At 40.0% G+C, this 12,783-nt stretch overlaps 1 protein-coding gene across 2 annotated transcripts in view; it reads left to right on the forward strand.

The window, feature by feature from the left end:
- The window catches only part of PLCB1 (phospholipase C beta 1), a 420,728-nt gene that overhangs the window by 284,195 nt on the left and 123,750 nt on the right, over positions 1-12,783 (forward strand). The gene's annotated exons all lie outside the window — the stretch shown is intronic.

Below are 12,783 nucleotides of genomic sequence, written 5' to 3' on the forward strand. Positions count from 1 at the left end.
AAAAACATGAGCTTTGCAGAAATGCATTTTGGGACTCGTGTCTGGTACCAGGAATAGCTCCACTGCTATCGGTGAAACTGTGCCAAATGTAAAATGGACAGACTTATCGTGGAATTTATATCTTCAGAGCTACAGAGCAAAAACTAATCATGATAATGTAAGTTCAGCAGTCAGACCAGACCTGCACTAACTAATACGGAAGCTGACCATACCAGTGACTCTTGTCCCACATCTTGGAAACCTGATAGACCACCTGATGGACCCCAGGTGCAAACCTTACAGGCAGACTTAAACCCTGTGTCCTAACATTGGAAACGGATGAAAGAACCTGGGGTGAGATGACCACAAAGCAAACATGAGTAGAGGTTTTGGAGTATATGTAGGGGCTGGGTCCATCATTCCCTTCAGCTGGAGCTTTTGCTCAGAGATAAGTAAAGAGAGTCTTACATCAATACTGCATTTCAAGGGCTGTGGAGACATATTTTTCTGCTGCTGCCTGCCTGGATTGTGCTTGACTCAGCCTCAGACTCTTAGTGCCAATAAATAGAAAACTTACTCTAAAAGTAAAACAGCTTCTTTGTGTTTGTTGCTGTTTTACTGCCTCTTTTATGGAACACAGGTAGGTATTCAATTTTAGCAGCAGGATTTGTTATTTGAAGATGAATATCAGATAAAGTTTACTTCTGAAAACAAAGCTGCATAGACTCAAGTGCTGAAGGAAACAAATGTAGATAAATTTTGAATAAACACTGCGGGGTTTGCCTCTTCATTATGACTGCTACAAATGTAGTGCTTTGCAGCTGCAAAGGGCCCATGAGGACAGAGGGAGTGAAGACTGCTGTGATCCAGTGGGTGACATGTAGAACTCGTGGCAGAAGAATGCGGTTTTCCTGGCTCTGCCACAAATGAGTTCATTGACATTTGGCCATCCCCTTTTATGTGCCATTTTGGTTTTTGCCTCATCCTTTGGTCAACTTGACTAAATAGACAGTCTCTGCCTTGAGGAGCTGGCAATGATCTGTGAGTCTTTTGGTATGCATGGTATCTGTCATAACAGGGCTGTTAACATAGTTGGAGTATGTGCACTATTATAATACGACCATATGAGGAGGTTTCCCTTATAATGTCAGATGTAATCATCTAGTCTAACAATATCCTTTAGCTGGAATATGACTGTTGCCTATAAATACATCAGGGTTAAATGCTGGGGAGGCAGAAAGAAGTTGTAAGCTAAAGGACGATGTTGACAGAAGAACAGAGAGGTATCAAGTGGCCTTGAATAAATTTAGGCTGGAAATTAAGAGAAGTTTCCTAACAATATGGTTCTGGCACAGCCTACCAGAGGTAGTGAAGAGGGCAAAAAAAGCAATTGTTATTAAGAGAGAGCTTGATTTGTTTATGAAAGGGATTGTCGAATGCAGTGCGCATTTGACAGCTGCAGAACAATTTTTAGAGACAAGGAAGTCCCTTTAAAGGGACTGAAGTCCCTTCTTTTTAATTTATTTGAACTATCTTTGCAGAGCCATGCCTTTATTCTTTTCCACTTCTCTTTAATATTAAACCTCTTATTCAGCTGGAGGAGCTTCTGGAAGTAAAAACAGTAGCCACAATGAAGGCTTTCCCTAGGTTTTTTCCCACCTATAGCATGCTCACACTCTTACCTCTTCCTGTTACACAGCTGAACAGTCTTTTTGGCAAGTGTATTAATAGCTTATGTAGAGAAGTATTGCTTAAGAGAAATAAGTATGTATTTTTAGATGTCTTTTAATGCAACTCAGCAATTGGAATTAAGCCAACATTTAACATTATTACATCTCTCAGGATCACTCCGAGGCATTCTACAGAGCATGTTTTTCAGAGGTTTGGGAAGACAGTGACATATTCTAGTAGTGGCCCTCTTTGAAGTCTGTCAGAAATAAGTACAGTATTGCTGGGATTAATGGTATTTTTATCTGTCTGATTTAAAATCTTTCCACTTACCTAGTTGTCTGCCTGTCCTAGAAATCTAGCATGTTGTAAAGTATTCATTCCACTGCTAGCTAGGAGCTAGCGTGAAGGTGGTTTTGTACTGTTTTTATAGATTTAATTGGGTCTAAATTATCTGTTGTCTCATATCCTGTAAGGGATATCCTGTCAGAAACAATTTCTTACAACATCTGTGCTGAAAAGTCAAGAGCAGCTAGAGAATGGGGTTGTGTCTGTAAAACCCCGCAACGCCATAGACTTTCTGTCCACAGTAATTTTTGTAGATGGTTGGAGTTTAAACTCAAAGTGTTCAGAAATACCAAGCTTAAGATGTCTGCTGGGACACTTGGGTAGAGCTCACTGTGTTTACCTTTGCTTAATTTGTCCTGATGTAATGAATGAGACCTGCCCAGGGCCATTAGCACCTTCTCCTGGATCATGCTCCAGGCCTCGACTGAAGTCCAGAGCAGCAGATATGTTTGCATGTAGACCGTAGTTATAGTGGGAAAGTGGGTCTTGAGGACTGAGTTCCTTGACACTGCAAGAATGTCTTTTACATCGCTGTGTTGACCCGCATTATCTTGCAATGTCAGCTGAAATTATCAAGATGTAGATTCATTGGGCTTTTTAATAGCCAAGGCCCCACTCTTGGATGAGGGCCTGGAAGGCAGTAGCTGAGGCTTGCTAATGTAAAGACTGCACAAACCAGGCCAGCACTTTTAAGCAAAATTCAATTTGGACAGGGAACAAAAAAGAAAAAAGCAGAAAAGCAAATGCCTGCCAAGGAATAAGCTGCAGTCCCATGTGGTTCTCTAGCTAACTTTAGATGTAGCATTTCTTCACAGTCCAACTTGGAGATGGTGCTGATCACCCTGCTTCAGTCTTGAGACTTAGGAGAGATTGCTTGCTTATCTACACCAGAGTGGGATTTTTTTCCCCACTCCTTAAAAATTATTAAATATTCAGATTTGTATATGTACATGTCTGCTAATGTTTTAGAAATTTTTTGGTTCAAAGAAAGAGCTATCTGTGGCTGAGAAGAGAGAGTGATAACAAGTAAGAAACTGCTTGATAGTACACATAGGGATCTGGTTAAATGTGAACTGTAACACAGATGTGCTTGATTCAAGATGCTGGACACTTGTGTGTTTGTTAGCTATCATAGGCATATGCTCTCTCTCTCTCTCTCTCTCTCTCTACTACTTGCTATTAATAAAACACTGTTCTACAGTACAACAGGTTCCGTAACAGGTTCCTTAACGCAACACCTCTGCTTACCAGAATCTCTGAACTGTGGCCATGCTTTGTTACAGTAGAGGTTTTTAAAGCTGCTGTGGAGATTTAGATGATCAATATCCATGAAAATTTTACAACATTTGAATTTTGAGGAAGAGAAAATGTTGAGTGTTTAAAATCTTCCCTGCCTATGTGTGTGTTTTACTGTTTTCTTGCACTACTAGAGAAAAATACAGACATTTCATAGGCTGTAGCCACTGTGAGTTAGAGACCTTCTTTCCTGGGTGTTTGAAAAGGGTTGAATAAAACTGTGACTTCTAATAAAAGAAATAAATAGCATGCTCAACATTGCACAGTGACTTTAAGATCTTGTTGAAACGGATGACTCATGCCAACAGACACAAGTGAGATTTGCAAACTTTTGTTTCCTCGCAGGTGACACTCCATCTTCCTTCTGAGATGGCAGTGTCCTTGGAATGCTCCCAAAGTTTTCATTCTGATTGAAAATGCTCTTTACCATAAAAACATGAGGTTTGCTATTTGGTGTGGCTTGCCTAGAAGCTTATACGAAATATGTCCTTCCTGAAGTGAACTAAGTGTCTTGAGCTGCAGTACCTCTTCTGAAACCCATTCAGAAAAGTCGTTTTTCATTTGTAAACACTTTCTTGAAAAAAAAAGAAAAAATAAATTCTATCCAATGTTAGTTTTCTCTGATGATAAAATGGATATGATAGCTTCATTAGAATGACAAGCATTTCAGATTCAAACATACTGAATTCTGCTTTACTTGGTTGATGATCCTTAGTCTGCAAAATGTTCTGGATCTCAATGTCCTTGGGCATGTGATATTTCCACATGGATTAACTGATACTGAGCAAGCTCTTTTATGTACGCAACTTAAGGACAACATGTTTACCTTCCTGTGTTTTCCCTCGCTGACTGCTTGTCATTCAGTAAGCATTTATTTCTGATATTGTATAGGAGTTACCATTCTCTGTTTGTTTATGTTCAGATTTCCCCGTGTCGTATTACAATGTAGCCATTCAAGGGTAGAGCAATGAATTTTGCTCTATTCCTTTCTTATTGAGTAAGTTTTCTGTTTCTTTTTCAAGAACATGTTGCCAAAGAAAGCTTGTTTTGGTTTGTGGCCAGGTAACCATCCGATTACAGAAAGTAGTTGAGCAAGTATAACTGAGGGCAGAATTGGATCCATTATGTTTTCCTTTAAGTTTAGAAATCTGAAATGAGATTTGAGCACAACAGGATATTCTCCTGGTTTGATTTTAAAGCATTTAAGCAATGAGACAACCAATAAATCCACTGCAATACTATTTCCTAGCACAATTAGTTGTAGCACTGCCAACCTTTTTCAGACACCCCAATTTTTCTATTGCTTACCCTGATGTCGTTACCTGGTTCTGCCTTTGGCCATTGTAACTGTTCTTCCTCATCCTTATCATTTACATTTAAAACACTTGTTGACCATTATATTATTGCCACTTGAGCTTTACATGCTTGATCTTTTTTGTTTTGGCATATATTGTGACATACATTATTATTCATAACACTTCGCTAAATAATCTTCTGTATACAGACACGTTTCTGATACTAAGTAGTCACAAACTAGCGTCATGAGGCAGGGTGCACTGTCAGTTGTCCCATTAAGATCCTTGATGTTGTCAATAGTTAAGTTCAGCGTAACTTGTGTCCATTAAATCTGTAGGATTGCCTGTGTGGTCAGGTTTAGTTACGGATATGTATGTTGATATATTTAATGCCATGCATGTTTACCTCTTTTATCAATGACTTGATAGTAAAAGGTCCTGCCAATCAATTACCACCTTTTTTGATGCAGCTACATACAGATGCATTGCTGTTCTCTACATCTTGTCTGGTTTTCAGGGTGATGGATTTCTAGGCATCTTCTTCCCAATTCTGCTCTGTGTTTTGTATTTTTCTTTGGCTGAATGATTAGCTACTTAGCTTGAATTCTTTATGTGTTCTCATTTGGTTTCTGTCCCATTTACCCAATTCGTTACAACTGTCTGTTCTTTGAACCCTGTGTTGTTGATTCTACTTTTTAAGATTATTAAAGACTGTATGAAACCAGACCTCCTGCTGATCAGTGTGGCAGTCTCCAGACTTCTTTTGTGCAGTTCAGCTTTCAAATTCAAAGAATCCCTGATCTAGTCTGACCTCAGTTTATTTCTATCTGTGCTTTCTGCAGATTAGTTTTTCCAATAAGGAAAAATTTGAATTTAGAAACTCTATTAAATGCTTCACTAATATTCAGATAAAGCAATTCAGATGTATTGCCTTTCCTCTACTTACTTAGTAATTTGATAAAACTGTCCGACTAGTATGACTATTTCCACTTGCTGATCATGGAGAAAATTGCTAAAATGGAGGAGTTACTGATGACTTCTGCTTGTGGTGTGTAAATGATGGTTGGTACGTAGATATTTTGAAATATCTGCAGATCCTTACAGGAGACCTGAAAGTCCTTCCTGTCCTCAGTGTTTTTTTCTAAAATAGAGCAGCACTGATGTTCCTGGGGCAAAGTCCAGTAATGCAGTTGTAGGGTTGTGGCATTTTCAGTCTTGGCTGACCTTGTACCATATTCTCTTTTTGTGATGACTTTGCTATTAAGAGGATGTTGCTTGCACGATGCAGTCGTGTCCTGCCCTAGTTTACAAAACTGAATACAGACAGAAATTCCAGTTACACCATAGCAATTTAGTAGTAGCACACGTGTCTGGAAAGCTGAACGGATTTCAGCATTACTTCCAAAATCACTTGGATGCAAAGGCTGCAAGTGTTATCAGAGTGGCTCTGGCACATCATGTCCCACACAGTGTGAATTTTATGTAAATTCATCCTTGTGAACTTCTCTGCTGGCTCACAAAGCTAGAAAGCATAGAGGAGCTAATGTGTGCCCAATGTCAAGAGACACACTGAGGGTATATACATCCTACTCTACACCATGCATGAAAATGTTAATACCTAATGAGCTGTAAATTGCAGTGCTGGTTTGTGAAATAGAATTCCCAATGGGGTATATTGTACAGATCTCTCACAGGATTATAAAATATCAGCTTTACTTGGCAGTGAGAGGACTGCTCAGTTGTATGGGATTACAGTGAATGTGATTAATGTTACAGATTGCATTGGAATGGACCTGATTTTGCTGTCAAACAAAATACTAATGTAATTCTGTGTTGCTGGCTGGGAGATACGAGGTGCCAATTAATTGTCTCTTTTCCTTTTTTGTTTGTTTGTTTTTCTTTTTTACTTTAATAACAACTTTTGGCACAAATGTGCCTTCCAGTTACATTATAAGTGAGTGGATAACAGCATGGGCGTAAACAAATGGAAGGCTCTATTAAGTTTGCAAATACATGGAAAGAAATGTTTAAGATCCATGCAGCCAAACTTGTTGACTGCTTACAAGCAAATGCGCATTTTAATTGTCATACAAAATGTCCACAAATTTTAAGGGACAAGCAAAGGCTGATGTTAAATTTGCAAGACTGAAGTGCAAAGAAAAGTGTGCAGATAAATGGTCTTTTCTGCTGTCAGTTGTGCCTCTCCTGTTTTGTGTCCTCCCATGTCCCAAGACTTTGCCCAAAGGACTAGAAGGCTCCTGGGGGCAGGCTAGGTAGACCTCGGGGAAAATCAAGTAGCAATCAAGTAGCTGCACATACAGCTTACCTGCTGAAATAAGGGGGACGAAGTTTAGATCAAGCAGTTGGGTTGAGAAGTTTGCACAATTAGCTGTACTTTTATATTTCCTCCAGACTACTACACTGCTGGGGTTTTGACCTTTATCCTGGGCCTCTGTAAAGGGCAGTGAACTGATGAAGAAGCTTCTTTTAGAACCTCAGCCCTACTTTGAACCCTCATGTCTCTTATCTTGTGCTTGGCACAGTGCTGCGGGTGTTGAGTGAGCAGGGGTTTGTTTACATCCTCAAGTTGATGAGCTGGCAAGCTCCCAGGGACCCACAAGCACTTCCACATCTAGAGCAATATGCTGGCATGCTAGAGGAGTTGGGAAGGCAGCAACTTGTCAAGTTACCCGTGTCTCATTAAGCAGCAGGAGAAGGACTGTTGTGTCAAAAGCAGCCTATGCTTTTGCCAGCCCTGGAAACTGCATGAGAACAGTTTTACATGAGGCTATTCTCTATGTCTGCACTTGCACAGTAAACTGCATAGTGGCCTGGCCCTGCACGAGGACTGTCACAGGCCCTGATGAGAAAAATATGCTAGGTTCTCTAGATCTAGTCAAAGAGGATTATGAAGAGCCTTGTGGTAACACAGTAAGACTCCAAACAGAGGAGCCTCTGAGAAGTATATTCACAAAGTCTATCCTATCAACCAGTTCAACTGACTCACTGGAATTCCTGTTTCATGGCAAATTTGCAAATGCTGTCTCCCAGGAATGGGGAGATTCCAGATCTCATAAACTACAGAAGAAAACATTTTGATTGATGAATGTTGACATTATCTAAGAACTATAGAAGAGAGGATTCACTTCATTACCCCTATAATTTTGTGAATTTTTAATAGGTCCTTTGCCAGCAGTATGCCACCTACCTGAAGACAGCTTCCAAGAAAAAGGATTTGGGATGACGGAAGTGACTTCTGTTGTCTTTTAGAGCTGACAAATGTTGACCACAAAGGAGCCCTGTTTCTTACAGACAAAGTAACAGTTAGATTTTTATGTGCTTTTCTTTAAACTGCCATCCAGGAACATTTATGTCTTTGATCCAGTGTAATAGATCTTGAAAGCTCTGGGATCATGTAGCTGTAGCTAATAAGGAAATATTGTGAAATACTCAGAACTTGCCACTTCATTTGTGCTCTTTTTTTTTTTTTTTTTTTTTTTTTTCTCCCTTGTAACTATTTTGGAGCAATCAGGTGGAGCCAGGGATGCAGAAAAAGATCAAGCTGCTGCACAAACACTTCCCATGTTTAACGTAATGAAGCTGATCACAGCCTGGCAAATTCAATAGAATCTCTCAGCATTGCTATTAAATACACTACTCTTCTAGTAGGAAATTACTTCTCCTTCTTACCAAATTTTAGTGAAAAAATACCAGATTTGGTTGAGTTCACTTGACTGTCAATCTGGTGGTGGTTCTTTGATCTCTGCATGAATTTCACCAGCAAGCAGGTCCTATGGAGCAGCCGTTCAAGGTGCCCTGTGGAACCTCTTGCTTATGGGCTGCTTCATGCTTTGCTGCAGGTGAAACACTGAATGCTGAGGACATTTTTGGAATCCCCTATATGGGCTTCCTCTTCCTTTCTGCAATAAAGAATAAGGTTTGGAGGCAGCAGGTGGGATAATTGCTGACAAGCTCCCCGCCAAGCAACTGGCAGATGAAGTTCAGCTTCCAAATTAAAAGTGAAGGAGAGAAGGGGATTTTGGGCACGCCACAAAAGGACTGTTGGCACATGCACCTGAAGTGCAAGCAGAGCTTAAATCCACAGTACAGAAAAATAGGGCAGGGGTAAAGCCAGAACCTGATTCAAATAGGTCTGAGTTTGGACTAGATTTCTCTTGTGAAATGACGGCATGGGAACTTCACAGTGTGAATAACAGTTTGCGTGGGCAAGCGGGCAGTCCTGGCCGCGAGGGTGCTTTGCCATGCATTCCATACCCAGAAGGTAATGGGTAACATGTTCAGAAGATGTGGAGGAGTCAAGGTCCCTTTCTTTTAGAAGCTTCCTTCCCGTTTGTAGAATGGATTTTGGAAGGTATGTAGATGTATAAATATGGAGAGAGGCATGTAAAGGCATTTCCAGACTTTCCAGTGCCTCTAGCTCTTCTAAGTTTTTAATTTGGATACTTTCTTAGAATTACATAAAAGTTTATATCTAATATAATTTATAGACAAGTGTTCAGCTACAGATTTATAATTTTGAGGTATTGGGAATGTCTGTGATTAAGAATACATTAGGTGATTTTGTATTTCTCCCTAATACTTGCTCTTTTATTTTACAGACCTGTTCTATTGCACAATAAAAACATTAAAATTGATCTGTTGCTTACTTGGCTTGCGCAAAACTTTAGCCAGTCACTTATCTCTGCTTTGACAATCAAGTATCCTGCAGCTGACATTCACCACAAATTTCTTCAGTCTAGTGAGTCCAGAGAAGAAAAAAATACCCGTGTTAATCATCAAATACAACATCTGAACATCTTCTGTTCTGTGTAGGAGCTGGGTGGTTTTGACAGACTTTGCAAGTCATCCAGCTGTGGCACATTATGCGGTCGTTTCTTGGCGAGATGTGCTGAGACAGCACTTGTCCTGTGAGCAGAAGTGGATTTGCGTTAAGTTGAAAATGGAACAATTGATTAGAATACCCTGAATTTTCACTTTCACGTCGAATGGGGTGTTGGTGCCCAGGCGCTGGCGGTGGGGGCTGTGGGGCCTCTGTGAGGAGAGGCCCGGGCTGGTTTCAGCCGGTTCTGGCTGGCTCCAGCGGCCCCACTGCAGGGCACAGCCTGGCCCCTCAGCCATGCTGGCAGCGCCTCGGGGGAAGTGGGTTTAAGAAAGGGCAAAATGCTGCCAGCAACGAGGATTGAGGGGAAAAGCGTGAGGAGCAGCCCTGAGAGTCCTGAGGGCAGAGGAGGAGCAGCAGCTCAGGCCCATGGCAGGCATTGGCCTGCTTATCAGAAGGTGTTCCTGTGGCACTGTGGGAAAGAGTTAAGTGTTGGACGTTTACGTAGGCCAGACACCACAGGAAAAAGGAGGCATTTTTATGTTTGTGGCGTTTAAGTGTTTTAATAAAGGACTAGTGAGGGACCCCATACGGAAATTCTAATTAATCAGGTATATTAGAGAAGAGATATTGGGGGGGGGGAATTTCTTGTGCTGGTAAACTCCAAACCCCACAAAGGAAAGGATCTTCACTAAGGACTTTAGCTGTTGACAAACCTTCTGTTATGGTTATGTCTGTGTTTGCTCTTCTCGATCTGGCTTTGCCAACATAGCTAAAAGAGAGAGTCAGCTGGAGTCTCATCTTTCTTTGCATTGCACTTAAGATTATTTAGTAAGGTCTTGAACCAAATGTTATTGAAGTTGATGGTAGCATTTCAACAAACACTAGAGAGCTTTGAGTCTGCCTCTGTCCTAATAAGCGACATCAGATCAAATTTAACACTGCAGTGGTGAGTAAAAAAGACAAGCCAGTTAACTCCACAATTTTAAGTATATAAAGCACACTGGTTATTTTCAAAGTTTCATCAGAGACCTAGGGTTGAGATGATTTTAAGGCAAATTATGTGCGAGGAAAAAAAAAAAAGAAAGAAAAAAATGTGAATCTGTCTTGGCCCTGTGTTTTTGCCTGGTGTGTTTCTTTTCCCTCTAACTTTTGATATCTAATCACATCATTACATCTTCCTAATATATATCTGAAGATAAAAGGTGACAGTTGTAATGGAAAGAACTGATCACAAATTATTTTTTCTTGGCGATATCTGCAGTAAATTTGTAATATGCTTAAGAAAACAGAACAAATCTTACCAATAAATTGAGGCCATTTCATTTTGAATGACTGTCCACTGAGGATCGTCCTCACTGCAGTTGGCTTCAGAATATCATTGACGTTGGTCACAAACAGTCTACTCTTTAATATCCAGGATACAAAGTCCCTTTGACATCTGCCATCTCCATTCCACAGTCAAACTCTCACTGGTGCAATATTGGCTGTAATTGAACTTGCAAATTGCTTCAGTTTCTGAAATGCTGACTGCTTAATTATGATGCGGAAAATAGCATTCTACAGCCGTAAGCTCAGATAACTGTTTAACTCGGAAACTATGTAATTATATGTGTGAATAATACTTGCTGTGATTTATGTTAATACTAGTGGCAATATGCAGAAGGACCACTTGGCAGACCTTGTCTTACTTCAATGTGGAAGGGAGCAAAGAAGCAGTATGAACCACAAAATAGAGAGAAGGGAGGAAGTGCAGGACTGGGCCTTGCTTCCTTTTATCCCAAAGGTGTTCAAGTTCACCCAAACAGGCTTCAAGAGATTGTTCAGTTCAACTCCCAGCTTAACACACAGGTTTTCCATGGGGTATTGTCCAGTCAGTTAATTTATCCTCAGCTTCAGGTCTGCAAGGACTGCAAGGACCCTGTTTTTCAGGCATACTCTGAGGATTAAACACAGAGATCAGTTTGAGATGCTTCAATACTATGTCTATGTGAATTGACCTGAGTATCTGTATAACAACATGGAAGCCTATCTTTCTGAACGCTGTGTGATTATGATGGCACAGGTTTTTTGAGGAATTCTGTGTATGAAAACTACTGTGTTTCAATTTAGCCTGGAGCAGGAATGACAAAGCAACTTTAAACCTCCTAGTCTGGCTGAAAGGAGTGCATGCAAAACAACACAGAGATTCTGAAGATGACTCTGGATGAGCTATCTCAAACATCAGAAGCTGCAGATCACTATAACATAACATGGCTTTGCTGGTTCTCCATGTAGCAGCTATCCCATTCAGATCTCACCCATTTTTTCCTGTATGATGTTGCTTGTGTGGTGTGAAAGTACACCACAGACCGTATCTATATCCCAGTGAACTTGGTGCAGAGTGTTTCTCTTAGATGGATTTTAGCTCAAACTAACTCCATGATAGTGCCTGATACTGTTTGCATTCATAATGTCTCTCTGGTAGATTCACACAGCAGATAGGTTGATTGTAAATCTTTAGTTTCATGAAAAGCCTCAGTGGTGGTTTTTTTCCTGGTTTTCTCCATCTTACATTTTTTCTTGTGAAAAGGAAAGTATGTAGGCCTCTTGTCTATGGATAATTAATTACTCTATAACAAAGCAGCTGTGGAGCCTGACAAGATTGCACTCAGATTACAGTCTTAAAATAGTGGATGGACTCAGTGTTTTTCCTTCCAACCATCTTAAGATTGTTGTCATAAGAATGAATGATAATTGCATTGCTCTGTATTGTCATTACATTTCTTGTCGTATGAATAGGTTCATTTAGTGCCACCATCTTGGGTTGTTATGAAAATGAGGTATCTGAACTTAAGCTGTTATATCTTTTCCTGTCTGATCAAGAGCCAAATCCTAGGGTGCAAGCACAGATTTTAAGTAAATGCTTTAAATGCTGTATTTGCATCATGTGGTTCCAAGCTTTACAAAAGTGATGCAGGGTTGCCCATTACTTTTTCATATGCTAGAAAGTTATGTATAAGTTTATATGTTATAGGATAAAAATGGATTGACCCTAAAAGGAGAGAGTAGCAGAGTTAGGAGTAGAACTGAAGTCTTCCATTTTTCAATGCCATAGTCAGTTGACTATGTTTTTTTATAGAGATATTATGCAGAATATTTTGGGTTGGAGACAAGAGGTAAGACATTCATTGTTGGGAATCACGAGGCACGTGGCTGCTTCAAGGTTCTTCAGAGATACACAGAAGATCTGTTTTACTATAGGCAGTAACTGAATTAACTAAAGCTATGTGGTTGAGTAAATCTACAGATGAAATCTAGACAAAATAACAAAAACAAAAGGCAAAGAAAAATGTCTCAAATTTGTTTGGTTAAGCA

This window comes from Harpia harpyja, chromosome 4 (genome assembly GCF_026419915.1).
Source record: "Harpia harpyja isolate bHarHar1 chromosome 4, bHarHar1 primary haplotype, whole genome shotgun sequence".
NCBI lineage: Eukaryota > Metazoa > Chordata > Aves > Accipitriformes > Accipitridae > Harpia > Harpia harpyja.